The 13,303-nt window shown below is 29.9% G+C and overlaps 1 protein-coding gene across 1 annotated transcript in view; it reads right to left on the reverse strand.

Annotated features, from left to right (window-relative positions):
* Positions 1-13,303, reverse strand: part of LOC123292779 — an 83,299-nt gene extending 69,996 nt beyond the window's left edge. Inside the window, exon 1 of the mRNA XM_044873493.1 lies at positions 13,265-13,303. The gene's annotated coding sequence lies outside the window, so the exon portion shown is untranslated. The remainder of the gene's footprint in view (positions 1-13,264) is intronic.

The following is a 13,303-nucleotide window of genomic DNA, read 5'->3' on the forward strand; positions in this document are numbered from 1 at the left end:
CTAGACGTCTTATTGATTAAATCGAAACACTAAAACGCATCTTTGATGAGAAAAATGAATATATGCCTTGAAACTAAGTGCTATATGTTTATTAAATTATAATTGAAGCTACTATTCTTAAATTAAATAAATAATCTGAATAATACGTAAAGAGTTTAGAAGTGTGGTCTGGCGATGAGTGTGAAGAAGTGAAGTAACTTTTCGAAAACTGAATTGTAAGGTATCAATTTAATAATAATATCTTTGAAACAATGGAAACGCTTTATTGAGTAAATACATGTGCATTGATTCTTGATATAGGACGTTCTTTCGATACGAGGTACAAGACGATTCTCTTTTCAAGCAAAACTTCTTCAACATATTAAACGTTATGCTTAAAACTTAAATATGGCCAAACAAAATTTTCACCAATAAGTGAACAACTCGAAGAAAAAAATAGTTTAAAAAAGCATTGTAAGTTTGTCTACATTATGTATATTCTCATCCAGTTGTTGAGGAGTGCATTGTTATTCACACTCTACCCTAACTTTTTGTTTCACTCTTTGCGTATCTATAAAAGGATTTAAAAACAATTGACTGAGATAATTATTGAATATCAGTGCTTGTATTATTTTTAAAAAAAGAATAAGTTTAAAAAACACAAATATTCATGAAGGCGGCCGTTTATAAACAAAAAATTTACTCAGAAAATTGACCCTTTTAATACTATCGGATGGATTTTATAGGAAATTAGAATCACTATTCTCTTTGAATCTACCACTTTTGGAGCCTCACGAGAAAACAAAGATATTCACGAACAAATATTATAAACGAAAGTTTATTTTTATAAACAAGCAACATTTTTTAAATTTTGAATTTTGGTTCTTTCTGTTACGGTTTAAAAGACGGGTACTACGGGCCTGTGACTCGTCTGAACTATATTGCTCATTTACGAACTCAAAATCACTTTTTACGTTTTAAACACGCTATAAAAATTTCCCTTACCCTCTTCGTTTTTGAGTTATGGTGCTAACGAATAGGAATAAAGACGGACAGACTTATAGATGGATAAACGAAAATGGTTTAATTAAATGATTTTATGTACATCTATTTTGGTTGTAACATCAACAAAAAATTTTGGTTGTAACATCAACATTTCTAAGTGGTACAAACTTGGGGCTAAACTTAATATACGCTGATAAATTTCATATTCGGTATATTTTTTATTATATGTATAATATGTTTTCCCATTTATGAAAAATTATTAAATAAATGGTGACAATCGTATTATATTCAAGAATTTTAAGCGAGTTTCCTCTTAAGGGTTTAAACTATTGCTTTTGTACCAATGATGACAATTTCTATTTATGCGGCTATGTGTCTATGTGAGTTCTAGCGGCCATAATTTTATTGTAATTTGAATGGAATTATGTATGAGATGTGAAGGAAATTGTGTAGAGGCTTTTAGTAAATGAAAGATCAAATTCAAAACGAGCAAATCGGCTAATAAATATGGGGTGGGGGCGAGACCAAAACAAAATAATTTGAATTTTTTGTATTATTGGTCCAATTGTAAAGAAAACAAGTGAAAACAAATAATTGACTGAGTTAATTGTTGAAATACCATGTATAGACAGTGTTGATGATGCAATCGTTGTTTTGTGACGTCACGTAAATAACAAAGGATATCCACTTTTGAATAGCAACATACAAATAACTGATATACCTGTATTAATACATATTATAAAATTTGCATCTATTTAGCGCTCTCGTGGGTAAACAGTGATGTTTACAATAAAATGTTTCAAACAAAAGTTGTTTATTTTTTTATAAGAAAAATTTTTTACATTTAAACTTTTGTTCTATCTCTGACGGTCTACAAGATGGGTCCTACGGACACAAGACCCAGCCGACCTATATTGCTCATTTACGAACTCGACCTCACTTTTTACGTCCTGAATACGCTATAAAAATTTCAGCTTGATATCTCTTTTCGTTTTTGAGTTATCGTGTTGGCAGACATACGGACAGACGGACAGACGGGCTGACAACCGGAAATGGACTAATTAGATGATTCTATGAACACCTATACCAAAATTTTTTTCGTAGCATCAATACTTTTAAGCGTTATAAACTTCTGACTTAATATACTATGTATATTTCATATATACATGGTATAAAAAGTGTTCTGGCAATTTTTCCATCTGACGCTTAGGTTAAACTAAAATTATAAATTTTGAATAAATCGAATTGTGGAAGAGCTAATTTTTCAACAAGTACGACAGTTGTTTTTCTGGAATTTTCCTTTTCATTGTAAACGAAAAAAAAAAATTTAAATAATTGGCGTAAAATTTTCTGGCATCGTGGAGGCCTTCCTTATTATATCCTCATCTTTAATGTTTATAACTTTTGCAAACTTTTTTTTTATTTGTTTTATGTAGACAAGACCACTGATAGGTTTTTATTCAATTATTTTAGAGGAAATTTGCTTAGTTGGCGTGGATCCTGCGTTAATATTTTTAAATGTAAATATCTACTATAGAATGATTTAATTAAATTTATTATATCAGAATAAAGTAAACACTTTATTATTATTAATTTTTCATTTATAAAAATACGATCGAAAAAAAAACTTATTTCATCATTGGAAAAATTTGTTCTTAGGACAGTTGCTCTCAGACTCGTAGTCCTGTCCCTCATAGCTTGAAGCTCAAATTTTACTTTTATTTTAGGCTTCCATATATTTAGTTTCTAGAAAATTCTAATACTTAGTTATTGTTTATCAGATGTATGATTGATGATTAGTTGAATAGATCAAATAAATAAAAGGTAAGCTGATGATAATTTGTTATTTTTTATGAGGACATGCCTTGGAAAGTACCTCCTTGGAAAATAAATAATTCTGAATGATGATGGCTCTTTTTTTATAAGCCGGTTATAAATTACTCAAAACAAGGTTTTCATTATCTTATATCCGAAAAATTGCAATTAGGGTTTTGGGCGGTTGCTGTTCTGTTTGCAAACTTGTGGCGTAGTTTTTATACCATGTATATGAAATATACCAAGGTATACTAAGTTTAGTCCCAAGTTTGTAACGCTTAAAAAAATTAGTCCATTTCCGGTTGTTGGTCTGTCTGTCGTCTGTCCGTCTGTCATTACGATTACTCAAAAACGAAAAGAGATATCATGCTGAAATTTTTACAGCGTGCTAAGGACGTAAAAGTGAGGCCAAGTTCGCAAATGAGAAACATAGGTCAATTTTGTCTGGGGTCAGTAGGGCCCATCTTGTAAACCATTAGAGATAGAACAAAAGTTTAAATAAAAAATGTTCATTATAACAAAATATAAACAACTTTTGTTTGAAAATTTTTTTTGTAAACATCACTGTTTACCCGTGAGGGCGCAAATTAGGCGTAAATTGTATAGTATGTATTATGTGGATATATCAGTTATATATGTGTGACTTGTGTGTATGTGTAATGTGACAGAGTAATCAACACTGTCTATACATGGTATTTCAACAATTGACTCAGTCAATTGTTTGTTTTCACTTGTTAGACTAGCATTTACGAAATCATGTATGCATATTTTGGATTAATATTTCACAACATTAAATTCGGTTCTGTACGCAAGAAATAACAGTTTGTTTTTAATGAATATTTTATTTCAGTGTACAAAACAATTGACCAATGTATATTGATGGAGCATTTATTATAAATGGGACTACATTTACATCATAATTGCAATTAGTATCCAATAATTATAAACGAATTACAAATACCTACATCGTATTAATCGAATAATATAAATGCGTCATTGTATATAAACGATGTTAAATCGATAAATGAAACGATAATATTATTGAAAACAAACCAAATATAAAATAACGAAAACAATTGCTAGTTGTGCAAAATCAACAACATATAAAAATTGAAGACGATATACAAAGTGTTTGGTAATTCAAATGCTTAATTGGTATACTTGAGCTAATTTGCCGAAAATTTCGAAAGGTGGAAAAAAGACAATGTTCGAATTATACCATGTATATATGAAATATACATAGTATATGAAGTTTAGTCCCAAGTTTGTAACGCTTAAAAATATTGATGCTGCGCATAAAATTTTGGTATAAGTGTTCATAGAATCATTTAATTGGTCCATTTTCGGTTGTCCGTCCGTCCGCCCGTTCGTTCATCCGTCCGTCCGTCCTTCTGTTAACACGATAATTCAAAACCGAAAAAAGATATCAAGCTGAAATTTTTACAGCGCACTCAGGACGTAAAAAGTGAGGTCGAGTTCGTAAATGAACAACATAGGTCAATTGGGTCTTGGGTCCGTAGGACTCATCTTGTAAACCTTTAGAGATAGAAGAAAAGCTGAGTAAAAAATGTTCCTTATCGAAAAATAAACAACTTTTGCTTGAAACATTTTTTGTAAATATCACTCTTTTCTCACGCGGGTACACATTAGTTGCAAATTTTATAGTATGTATTAATGTGGGATTATTAGTTATGTATGTGTGACATGTATGTATGTGTAATGTGATAGAGTAATCAACACTGTCTATACATAGTATTTCAATAATTAACTCATTCAAGTGTTTGTTTTCACTTGTTTTTTTAGTAAAAATAACCTACACTACAAACGTCCGTCTTAGGAAAAAATTCCTGATTTCGTACAAGGTACGCGTAAAACTATCACATGATGGAATATGTATGGCACCGAATCACACGAATTTTAAAACTATTGTTGCTTTTTTTTTCTAAGATAATCCATCAAAGTCAAAGACAAATTTGAGGGGTTGGAAATATTCCCCTACGAGCCGAGCAACTGTTACTGAGGTTATTTTTTTCAAAAAAGCATTTTTGAAGATAAATTTAACCGGGTAGTTCCAACGAGGCATCTTTTGAGCATTCATCCCTTTGAGCATTTTGTTCCAATGAGCATAAAACTCCGCATTGGATATTCAACGAAATTTTCAAAATGATCGAATGACAGCTGAATACAGTGTCTGAAAATTACAAATTAACCCTGAATGCTAATTAAGAGTACCTACTCCCCCGATGAGAATGTACAGTTTATATTTTGTTATAATAATACTACTAATTACACTTATGAAAGATGTTATTAACGTAATAAAATAAGCAATAAATATGTATTAATCCAGTCGACAGGTAGGTTCCGATAGAAAAAGGGTTGGTGAAACTTGTTGGGATGTTGTTCAGAGATGATTATTTAACATTTTTTCTAGTTTTTGTACTCGAAGATCTTAAAAGCATCCCTAAACTTTTTAGTAAAGCGTTAAATTTCCAAAAATTTTGATTATTAAGACATGTTTGTATGCCAATTCGTTACCAAAATATGGCGTTTCAAAAATAGGTCATTTTTCAAAATTCGCCAAAAATGCAAAACTCCACCTTATTTCTTCTGTTGTTGTAATTATGGATCTTGATTACACTCATCAATTCTGGACACCAACACAAATGTCATTATAGTAGGGCAAATAGGAGAGAATTGAATTCACTCACCTGACCAGGGTGGCTTCCGTCACTACCACAATATTACATTATCGACTGACTAAAATTTTTACAATTCTCAATTCACAACATTGTGGTGTGAGGGGGGCGGGACGTTTAGTTACCACTTGATAGTAACCAGCATAATTACAGCAATATTTCGAAATTGTAATACGAAAAATCCACCGGTGTCTTTCGCTATGGTGCACCGTTAAAGATTAATTAATATAGGTTTTAATTTTAAGAATATCTCGACAGATTTTTCTGTTAATTTTAAGAAGACTAATTTCTAACCCTCAAACGATCATTTCTGTAAGTCTTTTAATATTCCAAATGTAAAAATAATTTCAAACAAAAGTTTGTATGTAAAGTTTTTCTGTTTTTACCATAATATTGCCGAATTCAAAAGAAGATAAGCCACAATTTAAGGAGATATGCAAAGATTGGATACTACTAGGGATTTCAATAAAACTTTAAAAATACATTTTTTGATTTCAACAGAATTTCCTAAAATCAAAAAAAATTCCTATATCATCGGGCTTTTTATCATTATTTTATCGTTCAAAGTTGGCTAAAAAAATTATGAATCATAAATGTTATCTTTTTCAATTTTATATTTCTATATCAAAAAATCTAGAGAGTGTGATCTTGTAGTTTATAAATAATACCGTAAGAATTTAAGGTTGTCTATCATATAAAAAAACAAAATTTTAATTTAATTATGAGTTCATCGAAGATCTATCATTTGATGAACAGAGACGACTATAGCCAGAGTATTAATAATTGAAGAGAGATATCTATATTTTCAAATTTATGAGCATCATTTGCACACAATATATTAAATATTTTTTACAATACTGTAGGGAAACAATCATCTTAATCCATTTTATTTACGCAATCTACATCATTCACTACAATTTCCGTATTATATTATTTATCATATCATTTAATTAAAGTTATAAAGTAGAAAATTGTCTTTTATAAAATAATAAAAAAAGATTTCCAAACAAGATGTTGTATGTCGTATCTTTCGAATATTAAATTTCCATGATAATGAAAATTCAATTTATTGTGAGTGATTTTTCAAATATGGATAAACAAAACCGCAACATCACTTATTGTATAATGTTAAACAAGTTCATACTTCGAAAGCAATAAATCATTTATGTGTGTTAAATATTCCTTGTACAATGTCTAAAGTCTTTATATCAAGTAAGGAAAGACAATAACTACTGGTAAATTTCGGGAAGAATGACAATTATTTCTGGTTTTTGAATCCACAGGAACATCTGGCGTGTGAGAATTGAAATAAAGAGAGAATTGTGTGCAGAGCAATAGAATTGCCTTGTCTGTGAATCAAATATAAAGAGAAACAGAGAAAAACAAAATTCTAAAGAATTCAACGCGCTTAAAATGTACCCACCCTTAAGAGAGAAGAGTGGGGCATTTATTTAACGGTACAGGCAAACAAACAAAAATCAAAAGTAAGTAAAAAAATATAAGTTGATATAAAAAATGTAATTTAAACTCATTGATAGGAAGAAAAAAACAACACGCCTCGAGAAGATAGAAAACAACAGGGAAAGATGTAAATACGCTTGTATTGCGAGCAAAAATGAGTTAGTCCCATATAAAAGTTTAAATTGGAATGTTGCTTACAGGCAATCCCTATCCCTATATATTATAAATATGAAAGTAAGTATGTTTGTTTGTTTGTTTGTTTGTTACGCTTTCACGCTAAAACTAGCGATTGGTTTTTAATGAAACTGTACAGCAATATAGCTGATATATCAGAATAACACTATATATCTTTATCTTTATAAATTATGCACTATAATTTATAAAGATATATTAAAAAATAAATAGAAAAAATTAAAAAATTTAATTTAATTTGACATTTACCATTTTTTAAATTTTTACAGAAATATTTAATTTATTGTGATCATAGATCCGATCCATCTAAAATCATCATTTTGAACCATAAATTAAAGAATTCTGTAAAAAGTTAAAATAATAAATGTCAAACAAATCATGGCCAACTATTCTGATATACCTACTCAATGAATTATGACTATTTTACATTTTAAAAAATTGAAAAATGTGTATATAAAGAGAGGGTGGAGGCTATAAAGCGGTGGTTTTTACTTTTAAGTCCAGTAAAGCGGGCGGGTATCAATCTAGTGGCAAATAAATTTTCTTCAAATCCGGTTAGGGGAAATGTCGGATGCATGAATCAGTTTATTGCACTGATAATAGCTCTCTTCTGTTAGCTCTCTAGCTCCAGTCTGAAATTACCGGCACCAACTTTTGAAGTACTATTCAATTTTGCACATGGAATTATTGATGTATTCGCTAGTTGTGTCTTGGGACGGTGGTGTCTTGGATTTTGTTGTAAACCAAAATACTTTCAATCTATTTGCTACTTTCACCAACAAAAGGGCAGTTTTGGAAAATTGCAGTTGGTAAAATCAAAAAAAATGTAAAATAATGATCCGCCGCGCTTGTAGATATCAATATTGAGCATAAACCATCCTAGAGATTTATTATTTGATTATTCAATGATATTGCTCACTATAAACGAAAGTTTTAAGAGGGTAAGCCCAGCGTTTGTTATTTAATGAAGTCTTTACGGTGCTAAAACAAACCAATGAAGTACACAATTCGTTTTTTAACGGGTTTTCTATTTCATAAATCAATAATTAACAATAATTTATTTCAGCATATTCTGTCATATTAAAACAATAAATAATTACCGTCATGTTATACAAAACACTAATAAATTTAAACAATTTATTATTAGTGAAATGATTATGCTCCGTTGTGGCTTATGTTATGAAAGCATAATATCACGTGTATTATATAAGGTTCATTGTGTACAGGTCGTATCTTAAGACATTATCCCAACTCTAATCATATCCAAAGCTAGTTATCCATAGCTAGCTTTGAAATCTAAACCCTGCTAGGGAGTGCCAGAGGTAGTAACCGGTTTATTGTTTTACAGACGCAAGTTGTTTATACATGGCAAAGTTGACTGAAATATGGCATACGCAACCGATTATTCAGTACTACATTTTCTTTTCTTTTTTTGTTTAGGAAATTTTTCGGTTTTTATTTATTGTAATTTCAAAATATAATAATTTATTGATTTACAAAACAATTTCATATATTATTGTATGTACTACGAAAAAATTATCACTTGATTACCAAAGCAAAAAATCGGACATCATTCGTGCCAGCAGAATTTCAAAGTGATAAATCTTTAGTAATAAGATTTATTTTCCTTTGTGTTTAACTTTTTTAATACCATCCGGAATATTCAGGACAACGAATATCAATGGTTGATTACATACCATTGAATTTTTTGGTGGAAATATTACTTCTATTTTACTGTATAGAAAGGAGTATAAACTATCTTCTTTCTTGATTATTATGTTACATTTTGTACTACTGCAGTCTACAGAGAATTTTTTTCTGCATCAAATTACAGGAGTGATTTTATTATTTAAATAGGTTCATTATCACGTATTGAATGTAAATGCAAAAAACCCTTACCAAAATAGGCGGAGGAAGTCTTTCATTTTGAGGAAAACCGTTTTAGGCGTGACCGGTTAAAAGTTTTTAACCGTTTTAAAGTGCACGGTTATGAATATAGTTATGCACGGTTATCTTCATAACCGTGCACTTTAGTTAGACCAAAAATGGTAATAATTATTGTCGATAATTCAATTACCTACCTTTTTAGGTAATTAAATTACCTACCGTGTCTACTATTTGTAGATAATTAAATTACCTACCTACTTTATTGTAGATAATTAAATTACCTACCTTTTATATAAACTAATTTTTTTTGTATATCACTAACCGTTTATGACTTATACCACTATGACGATTTACTTATTGACTATTTGACCGATATGTTTTCTAATATTTGTTTAAACAAGAAAATGATAATAGCTCAACTTTTAAATCTACAAATTTCCTAAAACATTTACTTTAAACTTTTTTTTCTAAAATTTATATTTATGATGCTATAACGCGTTTAATGCTGCATTACAGCTACAGATTATTGAGAATTTTTTCTTGCACTAATTTACAACAGTTATTTTTTTTAATAGGTTTATTATAACGTACTGAACGTAAATACACAAAATCCTTACAAATTTGGAAGGAGAAGTGCCGCCATTTTGAGAAAAACCGTTACGGCCTATAACTTCGCAACCGTGCACTTTAAGCCAAATATGGTAATTACCTTTTTTGTAGATAATTAAATTTCCCACCTTTATAGTCCTTTTTTTTTGTAAATTAAAAAAAAAATTTCAAGGTGTGGTCGCTGCTTTTGCAGGTAAGAAGGCAAACTGTTTACTGCTAATTATGTCACTAACGTTAACATTTTTCATATACTTCTTTTTTATTAATCTTGCACCCGGTAGTTGCAACATTAAACGCGTTATAACTTCATAAATACTAATTAAAAAAAAAAAAATGTTTAAAGTAAATGTTTTAGGAAATTTGTAGATTTAAAAGTTAAGTTATTATGAAAATTTACTTATTGACTTAAATTATTGTTTAAACAAATATTAGAAGACATATTGGTCAAATAGTCAATAAGTAAATTGTCATAGTCGTATAAGTCATAAACGGTTAGTGATACAAAAAAAAAAATTAAAACACAAAAATGGTAGGTAATTTAGTTATCTACAATAAAGGTTATTACCATTTTTGGTCTAAAGTGCTCGGTTATGAATATATAGCCTAAAACGGGTTTCCTTAAAATGGAGGCACTTCCTCCCGCCTATTTTTGTAAGGATTTTGTGCATTTATATTCAGTACGTGATACTGAACCTTTTTAAATAATAAAATAACTCCTGTAATTTAGTGCATTATGGACAAGAGTAACTAGTTTCTATATAACCTGTATTATACGTAGGTAGTGTAGCTTCAGTCAAGGGTTTAAACAACAACTAGGTATATAGATAAGTAATCCCATAACGAAACATGTTTTTCTATACTGTTATACCATACTATTATGATTATTATCACAAAAAGTTTTCCATACAGGTTCGTTCACATGTATTAGGGAAAGATAGAATGTGTATTATCGTGTGTATGAGATGAAGAATTTCTTCGAAATCCTCTTCCTTGCTTCACGAACTAATTCACATGATGTATGTACAAAGAACACATTGATTACATCTCAAAACCACGTATAGTCTGGTTTAAATATGAATTACGTGAATTCTCTCTTAAAAATACATAGTGTATCCTTAATTAATCAAATGAAGAAATGTTTCCTATATTTTGTATACAGACTTTGGGATTGGTACTCCAATAAACGAGGAGAAAAAAAAACGAAATCTCTAAATTTCGACCTATAGCACTGATTTAGATGAAAATTTGGAATGAAGCTTTTTTCACCCTCTAGATCAAAAGTTTTATAGTGCCTAGTGGGGCTTTTGCTCAGAGGGTGGCAGACACTCCTTCTAGAGAGTGGGAAAATATATGTTGAAAATGGCAATAGGAATTGATAGAGCGATAAAATTTAAGCAAAAAGTTTCGTTTAAGTATATTTCGAAAAGTCAATACTGTCCGAGCTATTGGCAAATAAAAATAGAAGTATTTATAACGTTAATTGGGTGAAAAATACATAACCTCAATATTCAAGCTAGTAATTTTGTAAGAATTTCAGGTTAAAACACACCTATAACAAGTGAAAACAAACAGTTGACTGAGTTAATTGTTGAAATACCATGCATAGTCAGTGTTGATTTCTTTATCACATACATACATGTGACGCATACATAACTGATATTCAAGTATAGTACTATAAAATTACCGCCTAATTGGCGCCCTCACGGGTAAACAGTGATGTTTACCAAAAAATGTTTCAAACAAAAGTTGTTTATTTTTTGATAAGGAGCATTTTTTACATTTATTTGTTCTATCTCTAACGGTTTACTAGATGGGTCCTAGGGACCTAAGACCTAATTGACCTATGATGCTCATTTACGAACTCGACCTCAATTTTTACGGCCTGAGTACGCTGTAAAAAGTTCAGCTCGATTATCGTTTTTGAGTTATCCTTACCTCAGACGGACGGACGGATGGACGGACGGACAACCGGAAATGGACTAATTAAGCGATTCTATGAACACCTATAGCAAAATTTTGTACGTAGCATCAATATTTTTAAGCGTTACAAACTTGGGACTAAACTTAGTATACCTTGCATATTACATATATGCATGGTATAAAAACGCAAACACGTAAATATTGATGTGTTTTCATTTTCTATAAAAAATAATAATTTAAAATTCACTAAAACTATTACTTTTTTACTTGTACACCTGATATTATATAATAATATTAACTAATTATTCTTGAGTATTAGTTTTATTTCTTGAAGGTATTAAATAATCTACAAGTATAAGTTTTGTTTTCTCGTAATTATTTAATGGAAGTAAATGTTTTAAAGCCATTTTTAAGGGTCAATAAGATCTGAGTTTTCATTTTAAAATTCTAATAGCAAATTTGATTGGGACCTCCTTTGGACTAATAAGGAATGGCTCAGAATCAACTTTGAATGCCTGGCCCTCTCTTGTTATAAGAATTTCATAATAAAGCATTTGAAAAAATAATGCTAATTTCCATTTTCAAAAAAAAGAATTTTGTCGAACTTTTATTCGTCCTTCAAATTCACCCTGTATATACAGGGTAGACCATTTAATTTATAATCGCTAGTAGCTCGTTTTGTAGTTAATCAATAAAAAAATAACTTTAACAAAAGTTACATATGTTTGATGGAAACATATGTTCAAATTCAGATTTGACCTAGTTCTTCGGGTTTTTTTAATAGTCAATTTAGATCCTAAACATTAAGAGATAAAATAACATTTTAAATAAGAAATTGATCTTCATGAAGAAACTAACATTATTTACCTAAACCATTTTTTTTTCAATATCGTTAGCTTCAGGAAGAAATGTAACTTAAAAATATATCATTATTGCATTTAAACGAAAGAAAAATAATAGAGGAATTTGCCTGTGTCCATGACTTTGACCTACAATTATCGATAAACTTTAAGCGTATTTTCTGTCGATTAAATGCAACTTAATTACATATCATTAAGTCGCACTTCCTCCGAAAGCTAACGTTTTTCGAAAAAATGTTTTAAACAAAAATTGTTAATTTTTTATGAAGATCAATTTTCAAATTTAAAGTATTATTCTATCTCTTACCGTTTAGAATCTAAATTGGCTAATAAAGCAGCCCAAATAACTTTGTTCAATCTGATGTCAGAACAAGTTGTACCCCTCCAAACTTAATTTTTATTCAAGTTAGTTTTTAATTGGTTAACTACAAAACGAGCTATTAGCTATTATAGATTCAAATGGCCCACCCTGTATACGTATGTACTTTAGGTAATTAAATAACTCTTTGACACGCGAGTGGAAGACGAATTTATACTTGTTCTTTTGCTCATTAGTTGCAGTGGGGTAAGCCAAACTGGCATTGTGGTTATTGGGTGTGTGGTTTTCGATGGCACCGGTTCTATATAAACAATTTTGGTTAAGTTATAAGTCGAACAATGTAAGCCACACAGTGTAAACCACTCTAGTCTTGTCCCCAAAAGTGTGAATTTCCTAACAGTCTTGGTGTAAAGGAGTGTATTATACAACTTGTGGGCCTGCGTAAGTATTTAGTTAAAGTATATAAAAAAAAGAGTGCTTCAGACCTTTATTTTGGTTTCATTAAATAAAAAAATACTTACTAACGCTTACAGATTGCTGAGTTGGAGGCGTTCGGCAGT

Source organism: Chrysoperla carnea, chromosome 2 (assembly GCF_905475395.1).
Source record: "Chrysoperla carnea chromosome 2, inChrCarn1.1, whole genome shotgun sequence".
In the NCBI taxonomy this organism is placed as follows: Eukaryota; Metazoa; Arthropoda; class Insecta; order Neuroptera; family Chrysopidae; genus Chrysoperla; species Chrysoperla carnea.